We start from the raw sequence: 10,457 nt of genomic DNA, 5'->3' as shown, positions 1-10,457 counted from the left end.
CAAGGGATCTTCATAACTTTAGAGGATTGTTGTGAAATTTTAAAATACTCGCAAGTGTACGAACCGTACCGAAGTATAGTTGGACAAGAACGAGGTCGAACCCACAGGGACTTGTATGAACGTAGGAAAATTAATTAAACCTTAACCAAATTAATCCTAATCTAGTTTAATAAAAATTGGTTGTTTGCAATTAAATATATGAAACAAATAATAAAACTAAGCAAATAGTTAAACTAAGCAAATAGTTAAACTAAGCAAAAGATATAAAGCAATAAAAAGATGTAAACAATCAAGAGAAAAGAATTAAGGTTTTGGAATCCACCTTGTAAGTCATATCAGCATATATTTATGATCATTAATTTTTCCCAACTCACTACATGATAATCTAGAAATCAATCTTGCTATCATGGAAAATATCATCATTTAAACCCTTATTTTAAAAATCAAAAGCATGTTCTTCTTCGTTTCTTAAGTATAAAATCAAATCATCAATTGTATCTGTAGCCAAATAAATCACAATATATATCCAATTCTAAAAATCAAATCATAAATTGTATCCATTGACAGACAAATCACAAGCGATATCCAATTTTATAATCAAGAATTAATAAACCAAGCATTGAATTAATTAAGACAAATCCTAAATCATGAGAAAAACATGATTAAACTCATATCTAGAATCTCATCTTAGTCAATTGATATGAAGTAAGAACAATTTAAATCAATAAAGAACAACTATTGTGGGAAAAATCAAATCACATATATATATTACTGTTAATCCTTAACAAGTTTTCATCCTCAACCCTAATTATAAATTTAGTTACTCATAGTAATTGAAAGAAAACACAAAAATAAAATACTAGACAAATAAAATAAAACTAACTGTCATGGAAGAAAACCAAAGAAGTAGCCGCACTCTCTATGTATAGCCCCCAGCCCTAGCACTAGCCTCAGCCCCCTGAATTTTGCCCTAAAGAGCCTTTAAATAAGTCAAGGAATCCTATTACAAGTTGAATTCCCATTTGGAGAAAATCCCAGATTTTTAGGCTTCACTTAACCGACTATTTTGGCCCACTTAACTTCAGAATTCAGACTTTTGCTAAACTACAAAGTTGTAGCCCTTTAAGTTAACATTCCAACCCAACTTGAATCATCTCAATTGGACATCTGAACCGAAAGTTAGGCCAAAAATACTAACTAATGTGCAGTCTGGAATCCTAATCCGAATTGGACTTGGATTTGATGCATATTTCCTTTGATTCCTTACTCCAATTGGACTTAAATTTAATTGGATTGATCTTTTCTTGAATTCATGCCTGGCTGAATGTAAGTTGGCTTGATTCAATTGGCCTAGCCCCACTTTGCATGTAAAGCCCTTGTTACCTACAACACAAAGATATTATATAATCAGTCACAAAATAACATAAAAGTAAAACTAAATATGTAGATATGTGAGTACTTTATTGTATATATTTCATGCACATCAAGGATTCCCTTGGAACTTGTTCCAGATGCCAAATAGTGTTCGGTGGTGGTTCCCCAATGGCATTATTAGTCCTCAGCTACTGATCTCGCTAGGTTCGTGCTTCACCCTAACTTCCTTCGTTCTTGGTCAGTGTTTAGCCAACCACTTAAGACTCCCTCAAGTGGTCGTCTCCTCAGCCATAATCCCGACCTCAGGATTGGGCCCATTGTGATAGGGCCCAAGGTCAACTCTCTCTTTGTGTACCAAGCTTAACTCGTCTGTTAGGCCTTGGGCCTTATGTTGGGTTTTGATCAAGTGGGCAAACATGGTTTTCTTGGGCCCAATTCCCCCCAAAATAGGCCCCTCACGATCTTGTTTCCGCAAAATAGAGATAGGATCGGGGGTTTTCCTGCCCCGTGGTTGGGGCCATTGCTTTACCCTTTCCAGGAAAAATGACAATTACACCTTGGGAAGATCAACTGTCTACCATTTAATGTAACAAACAAGACAACTTGCTCCTTTCAAATATGTGGCAGAATTTGAAGTATAGGACGGTTCAGATGGCCTGCCGCTTTGCTTAATGAGGCGCGCATAAGGTGACATTATGGTACCCATTAATTGTATTTGGGCAATTAAAATTAATGACCATTGTTTCTATAAATACCTCCCTTAATTCATGTTTTTCATTTTCTTTAGTTTCTTCTAAGTTCAGAATATTGCCTTCTTCTTGTTCTCGAGCCCTTAATCTCCCTACAAGATCACTCTCCTCTTCGAGAAGTCACTTAGTAAGTCTTTTTCTCTTGAACTATCTTCTCGTAACTTAGTTAGATTCAAAAACATGTTTTTTTCTTACCTTTTGAAAACTAGAGCAGACATAGAATCTTTCAGAGTTAGATACAACATTCCTCGTGATGTTGAAATTTCGTATTGTCACGAGGGAGATATAGAGGACCAGAGGATCCCCCATATAGTATTTTTCCCTTTAATGTCCATACTTGAGGGCGGGGTTAGGTTCCTAGTGGATCCCTTGTTACTTAGGACCCTTAGTTTTTACAGCCAACCAATGTTTGCTTAATTTTTATAGGGTAGTTAGCTGTGTGGGGCATCTCAACTGATTGTGTGGCCTTAGCCTTACCCACCATGGCATCAACTTCTTGTTCGCCATTCGAGAGGGGGGGGGGGAGGGTCTAAAGCTCGGGTATATCTTCAGACCCGAAGCACAATGGTTAGGTTGATATCCTGCCACCCCGACTCCAATAGGAACTCAGCGGGGGAGTATGTGAGGGTGAGCGAGAATTGGCTGAATGGTGAGCTAACCCACTCGACCTATCCTTGTTAGATAGGTCGATACTTTTCTTTTCCCCGATTCCTCAACATACATAAATCGTGTCTCCCTCCCTTTTGTTTTATTAGCATGCTCATTTTCATTTACTTCTCATCTATTTTATGTACATATGTCTCTCCTTTTCTTTTATTACTTTCTCTGCATCTCACTAACTCGTACCCCCCCTTAACTGTAGTTTCTAAGAAATTTCGGCCAGATATAAACGTAGTGCGTGTCCAAGAGCTCAACTTCGTCCTTCGCTCGGAGATATTTGTGCACTACGACGGACAGTTAAAAGCTTATCACCTGATCTTAGGTTACGTGCCCTCCTACACAAGCTACCAGGATTTGTCAAGTGTCTTGACAGTCGGCAACCCACTATTGTTGTACCTGGACGTTCGACTACCTGGATTCCTGCCACAAGGGCTTACTTCTAGGGAAGCCAAGCATTTAGGTCCTCGACTAGTTAGACATGAATTCCCTTGAACCTATATAAGACGGTTCAGGAGATACCGTCTTCCAAGGTCGGGCTGTACACGTTCCTTTGGAGAACCCCATTTTAGGAGATCTTGCAGAAGATGGTCCACTTGTCAAGGAGGCAATTCTTGACGAGCCCGTTCAACCCAACTCGGTAGAAGAAATGGTCCAAAAGTGCTCTATAGCTTTGGACCATTGGTTTCCAGCTACGCAGGCCTCAAGAGGTCAGGCTGCCATTCGGCCTACTCCCCAACAAACTACGCCCCTTGCTTCCAAACAGTGGAGGAAGCGGCAAAAGGGTGACGACGGCACTACAGTCGAGAGCAGTACTCCTCCTGCTGCCCACCTCCCTACTTTGGCCTCGGGTCAGGCAACCACTCAACCAACCGGCAAGACCCCTCAGGAGACATAGCCTATCACGACCCAAATCCATGGAACATGAATTTAGATGCATGACTAACTTACTGATCTTACATAACTCAATAAACATAATTCAGTAACCTCCAAATAAAAAATGCTCTTAATAAATCTCTTACAATAACTAAAATCCACAATTTAGAAATAATCTCTAATACTATAAAATCTAAAGCAGAACAAAAATAACTTAATAATCCTTTAAGGCTTCAAGTATTATTGACATCGCCTAAAAACTCCCACGCTTTACCTTGCATCTTACAAAGTAATCCCAAAGTTCTGTTCCCCAACTAAACTTTAATCTAAAAATTGTAATTGATGGGGTGAGCCACACATCCAGTAAACAATTATACACAATACATAACAGAATAGAGTCAAGCAAAGCACGATTATTTTGATTTTTCACAAATTCATTCCATGATATCAAATATAATTATTCCAAAACATATAGTGAACCACTTAATACATATGTAATCAAATCTTAAAATCATACGAAAACACATACAAATAATTGATTAGAGCACAGTGTCACATATAAACATATCACATATTCTCATATACAATTCTATGAGTGGATACCAACATCTAACCCCTACTGGTGAAGGATCAACACATATTCTCACATACAACCCTGTGAACGGGCTTACACATATACCTAATCAATTCTAAAAACACTAATTTTGAGTCACATATCACAAAAGCAAGGTTTATACAAAATAGAATAATTTCTTAAGATTAACAATTATTCCAAGTATAGAGGCATATTGAACATCACAATATCAAATTGAAACATAAATCAAAGGATGTTTGACTCTCTTGGGGAACGAATAGGAACTTAGGAGTTTATATAAATATTTTTACAATTCTTGAGTAAGTCTGAAAATTCAATTTGCTAAAAGAAACATTTTAAACATAATTGGAAAAATAGGAATATGAATTTGAAATCACTTGGCTTTAAACAAATTTAAAGATCAAGAACCTTTTTAGAAAACTTATCTTGAAACTCAATTCTTTTCTAAAAATGGTTTAGTTTAGAAATCATCTTTTAATGGAGATTTGGATGTTCAAAACATTATTTAAAATTCAAAGTTTCCCTTTAAAACATCATTTAAAAGTCAAAATTTCTCTTGCAATGGTGTAAAAATACTTTTGATAAACTTTTAAAAATGCAAGCTCAAAAACATAACTTTTGAAAACCTTTGACTTCTAGGAACTGAATGGACAAAATTGTGCATATTATGCATAATTACTTACGGTACTTGAATCACTTTGAAAGTCCAGCTAAAACACCTTTCAAATAGTCTCAAAATACTCTTAAATAGAACCTATAATCAATCATGGAAATATACTTAATATCCTCCACAAAATATAAAGTTTATAGAACTATACAAATAGACTCACTAAGATTATGCTTTGCTGAATTAATAACACTTTCAACACTAAATTTACATTTCTCTAACCAATGGTATTCTAATCAATAATACATCCTTGCATTAATCGAAACTCATTTTACCATGAGGAATGCAGTAGCCAACACTTAAGGATTTAATATATAACCCCAATGCAAATGGTGGGCCAAAACCAATATGATTTTGTTTATGAATTTAACATTCATTGACCCTACGGATTAAATATAAGAATTTTGGTATGAAATCTCAAATCTGTCATTATCCTTTTAAAAAATTGTAGACGTGTTGAACCCTTTTTTTCTAGACGTGTTGAACCTAAATGGTTCATTGTGTTTGGGAATAGTCAACACCTAGGCATAGACTATCAAAGCTATCAATAAGAGAAAATAGGACTTTGACAAAGTGAGAGCTAGCTAGTGAAACATGTGTGGGGTCAGGTGCAAATTGTCCAGCAAATCAAAATTAACATTATGGTATAAATCAGTAACTCAAAAGCTCTTATAGTCCTACGAAAACGATGCAAGCCTTATTCATGGATTTAATAATTTCGGCTTTTGTTCTAGAATCCAAACAGTGGCAACCTAGGATTCAAGAATTATTGAAATACTGTAAATCGTCATCTAAGAAACTGCCAATTCAACAATCTACACATCACTAAAATTTTCCATGATAAAATTCTAACTCCTTAATTCTTTGTTTCTAATGGTGAGAAATCATACCTTGAACAATTTGATTGCCTCTTCAACTGTATGTGCTCTAAACTCCAAGGAAAAACACCTCTTAACCTCTTTGATAAAACTCTTCCTATGAAAACTCTAATTTATCTCTTCCTCTACCTTATATTTAACACATCAGAGATGTGGACTTAGCAGGGTAGTGGGCTGTAATTACTAACAAAAAGTATTTATGGCCCATCAATTATGTATATATATATATATATATATATATATAATAACCTAAAATAAAGATATGTGGGGGTATTACACAGCTTATGAGCCAGCCTGTCATAATCGGCTTTCAAGGAGCAGCTTCTTCCTCAGGTTCTGGTACCGGATGGGAGTGCTCCTTCTATTTGGGGGATAAGGTCCTACCCTCAGACTCCTATGTCTGGACATAGAGGAGCAACGAAGGAGGGTTGGTATCGGACAGTCTCAGGCAGGCCTTACTGCTGCCTACCGATCTAAAGCATTACTCCGGCTGCAAAGATAAGGACCTTATGCTAACATTAAAGTGGCACACTATAGCGGTAAGCTTTTTATTTGTCCGAATTATTACTATTTTTTTGTCTCGGTCCCTTTCGTTTCCTTCACATACCTCTCAATTTACAAGTGTTACCAATTGGGCTTGAATAATCCCGCTTTGCTTTTCTGTTGTCTCAGGCTGCCCAATTGAGCCACGTGGTGGAGGTTCGGTTGAAGGAGGCACAAGAAGAGATTAACAAAGAAAAAGCCCTCAAATAGGTAGCTGAGGCCAGTCTGCAAGAGAAAACTCTAGGGCTAAATGTGATGGAGCGGCGGGCGACTACCGCCGAGAAGGCATTGGAGTTCGTTGAGCGGAATGCTAGTGATCTTCAAGGTAGGCTTGGGGAGACCGAGCTTAAGCTAGCGAAGACAGCTAGCATCCTCTCTGCTCGAGACAAGGAACTTACCGACCTCAAAGGCGCAGAGAAAGCTCGAAAGCAGACCTACTACAATAAGGGTTTCAAGGACGTCGAAAACTCAGCTGGTCCCTTGATCTTCCAGGCCTAGAAGTTCATGTTCATGGAGGGTTTGATGGCTATAGTTAACGCCGTCAGCCTCCAAGAGGATTCCCCTTTCAAGAGTGCTAACTGAGTCCTGCTGCCTGAGGACCCTGAGGTCAAAACCTAGGCTACAGATCAGGGCAAGGACAGCAACGATGAAGAGGAGGGCATTGAGAGTTTGGAGGCTAGGGAGCTATCAAAGTAGATCAATTCCTATGTAGCAGTGCTGGATTATGACAACCGCAGAACCGCTACAACCACATCAAATCCAAACACCGCGTAGCTTGTAGTCACCTCAGACCCCCCGCCCACTAATCCTCCAGCCGACTAGGAAGCACCCACAACAACTCCCCCTGCTATCGATACCCCCAGCATCTAGATTTACCATAAATATTTGTATTTTGTCATATAATAATAATAATAATAATAATAACAAGGTTCACTCCACACAAAGCAAAGGCTTATTGGTGTTTAAAATACACCCACTCCAACAGATGTTTCTCTCGTTAAATTTATAACATCAACCTATTCTTATTTTCCAATATTATTTTGATTTCAATATGAAATAGAAGATCTAAATTACATGTACATAATATTTGATATTTGATTATATTTTTGAGTAATCTTTTTTGATTCTTCTAGAATTCTTAATACCTTCAAAGTGGTCAAGAGGAAGATAAATAAAGAGGGTGGTGCAGATGGAGGTAGAGTCACGATCTTTGATCTTATGCTAATGGAGGTTGAGATTATTCTTCAAACTTTGGTACTGCCATTTTATTTATTTATTTATTTGGAATTATGGAGAGTTGATCAGTTGCTTTTAGTTAATAGTTTAAGTCGGTAAAGTGAGAGAAATGACTTTTGAAATTTTAGAATTAAGTGATTAATGAAGCTTGCATGTATTCTCTTTCAACATAGTTCATTAAGGACCGCATTATTTGTCATAATTTTTATAACAATTTGGTTGATTGTGAGTGGCAGAAGAGCATTTTTACATGAACCTATCACTTTTTTTTCATCACTAGCTCACAATTTATTACATCAAATTTGTGTCACAAAAGATATGTCACTAGACTTCTCTTTTGAAATGAGTGTTGTCAGTTTTTTGTTTTGAACAATTTGTAGTATTTGTTGAATGGTTTTCTTTAAGTTTTGATTATGTACTAGATCTATAATTTTTTTTCTTATTGTGGATTTCCTTTGATTGGGGTAGGTTACTCTTATAGTAGTTTTTTCTTTGAAGACTCCATTAGTTTTCCACTTCTCCATCATATCACTGTGTTATTTGTTTATTGCTTTCTTTGCATGCTTTACAAATTTGGCGATTTCCTAGTTTCATTAATTAACATGTTACAATTGTGACCACATATCTTAATTAATTGGTAATTAATTTGTTAATCTGCTGCATATTGATTTTGTGGTCAAAACCAATCCTTTCATACTCACAAAAAATCTCATTTTGAATAAACACTACTATCAGTTTCTTTAAGACCTTCTCCCCTTATGTGTGTGTTAAAATAATTAGTATTCTCAAAAAAAAAAAAAATCATTTTGAAGTGTAAACTCTAGAACTCATAAGTTTTCTCCCCACGAATCACATTTTACAAACTAACACTCCCATTTTGTTGGCCCCCAAGACTCAAATGAAGATGGCTTCTTGTTTGTGAAGCATGCCGAGACTTCAAAAAATCTCAACTACAAATAGGTAAATAAACATATATAATCAAGAACTTTGTCATATCTTTTATATATTTTGTAAGAAGACATTTATTTATGGAGGCTCGTACTTGTGAATAAAAATTGAGTACTTTACTAGAAGTGTGTATGGGTCAAATTGAGTTGAGTTTGAGGTATTTTTCAACTCAATCTGATACATGGGACGTGAGGGCTACAAGAAGTGTCCAAGTTTTTTAGAGAGAAACTAACGCACATTTAGCATGTGTAGAATTACATGGTAGCTATATATCAGCTCACCAAGCAATTACAAAGAAGACAAGATTTTGAATAAATTGGAAGTTGGAGCCTAATTGAATAACTATCCCAAAAATCAAGGAATGAGTGACAATTATGTATTACTTCAAAGTAGTGTGGATATTATTTATTCATCCTCTATTATCTTTAATCAAAATTTTGCACTTGGCCTCGATTAACGTGGTTATAGTAAACTTAACTTCATAAAATTTAGTTCCACACGCCACCTCTCACAACATTGAATTTATGTTATATGCAATTACGCCTTGATAAAGTCATCTTTAGATAATCTTACACTATTTTTTGTCTCAATTTTATTTTAAATAATCCAACTTTCAGTTTGTTAAAAATAAACTAGTTTTTAATTTTTTGTCTCACATTATCAAATGAGTTAAGAAATTCTCAAACGGACACAACCTCAAAGCACATTTGTCCATCAAACAAACAACATGACCTACTCAAGTTGAGAAATCACATTATAGCTCAAAAAACCTACATAAGATAACATGTCTAAATCTGAGTTATTGGGACCATTCAATTAGGTCTAATAAAACAATTAGGCTTTAATTCAATCATTCACTATTCAACAAATGATTGAAATTTATATGTACGGTTGGCCTACTTTTTTATATTCATCAAAACAAAGTCTCAATATACCAAATTAAATCTAACTAACAAATTTAGACTAAGACTCAAAAACTAAAATAATCAAACTAAAAAATTTAAGATACATATATTGATTAACTATTTATTGCTATCTTACCAACCCAATACTTCTTGCAGTGCACATGGACCAAAAACTGCCACCAAATTCTCTTAAATAAAGGCATCAGAGGTTTTTATTTTTATTTTTATTTATTTTAGAAATAGCTTCATCTTCATCTTTTTACGCTCAAAAGAAAAGGCTGAACCAAAACAAGTGTATTGCCGATGGATTGAGATCAAGGTATTGCACCTGATATAATTCTTATGAATGGTTAAGATTAATAATTGTAAAAAGCAACTTTCAATTTTAACCATTGATTCAAAAAAAAAAAATTTTAAAAGTAAAAAGTGAAAATTAAAAAGGTAAAAAGTGAAAAAAAATTGTAAGAAGAGATGGGTGAATTGCACCCCGTCCACCGGATGATCAGATCCTAATCCATTGCCAACCACCATCGTTGCACGAACATTGTCCTATGGCTCCCAAGTCCAATCATTCATACCATCACGCGGAAAGTCTACACATACAATGATTATGGTTGAGACTTTGATATTGTTTTTCAACCAAAACAAATAAAAAAATGCAGATTGATGTTTGGACGGTGCATATAAGCAATGCCAATGCTTCAAAAACATAATAATTTTCATAAATTTATATATATATATATATGCTAAACTAAATATTCTAAAATAGATGTCAAAGTGAAATCATATCATAGAGTAACACAAAAATACGAGGGTTATGTAATTCAATCTAATGAGCAACATTCAATAAATAAACCTTTAAGAGCAACATTTGAGCAACATACAAATCTATAAATGCCTAAACTTTAAACTATCTATATACTAACTATGGTTAATAGATTTGTAACACAAATAAAAAATTTGACTTGTACACAAGGTAAAATTGGGTTTGATCATGTATTATTGAATAATTAATATATCTCTAACAAT

Source organism: Quercus lobata, chromosome 8 (genome assembly GCF_001633185.2).
Source record: "Quercus lobata isolate SW786 chromosome 8, ValleyOak3.0 Primary Assembly, whole genome shotgun sequence".
Lineage (NCBI taxonomy): Eukaryota > Viridiplantae > Streptophyta > Magnoliopsida > Fagales > Fagaceae > Quercus > Quercus lobata.
The sequence above is the reverse complement of the archived record's forward strand: the minus strand, read 5'-3'. Positions refer to the sequence as shown.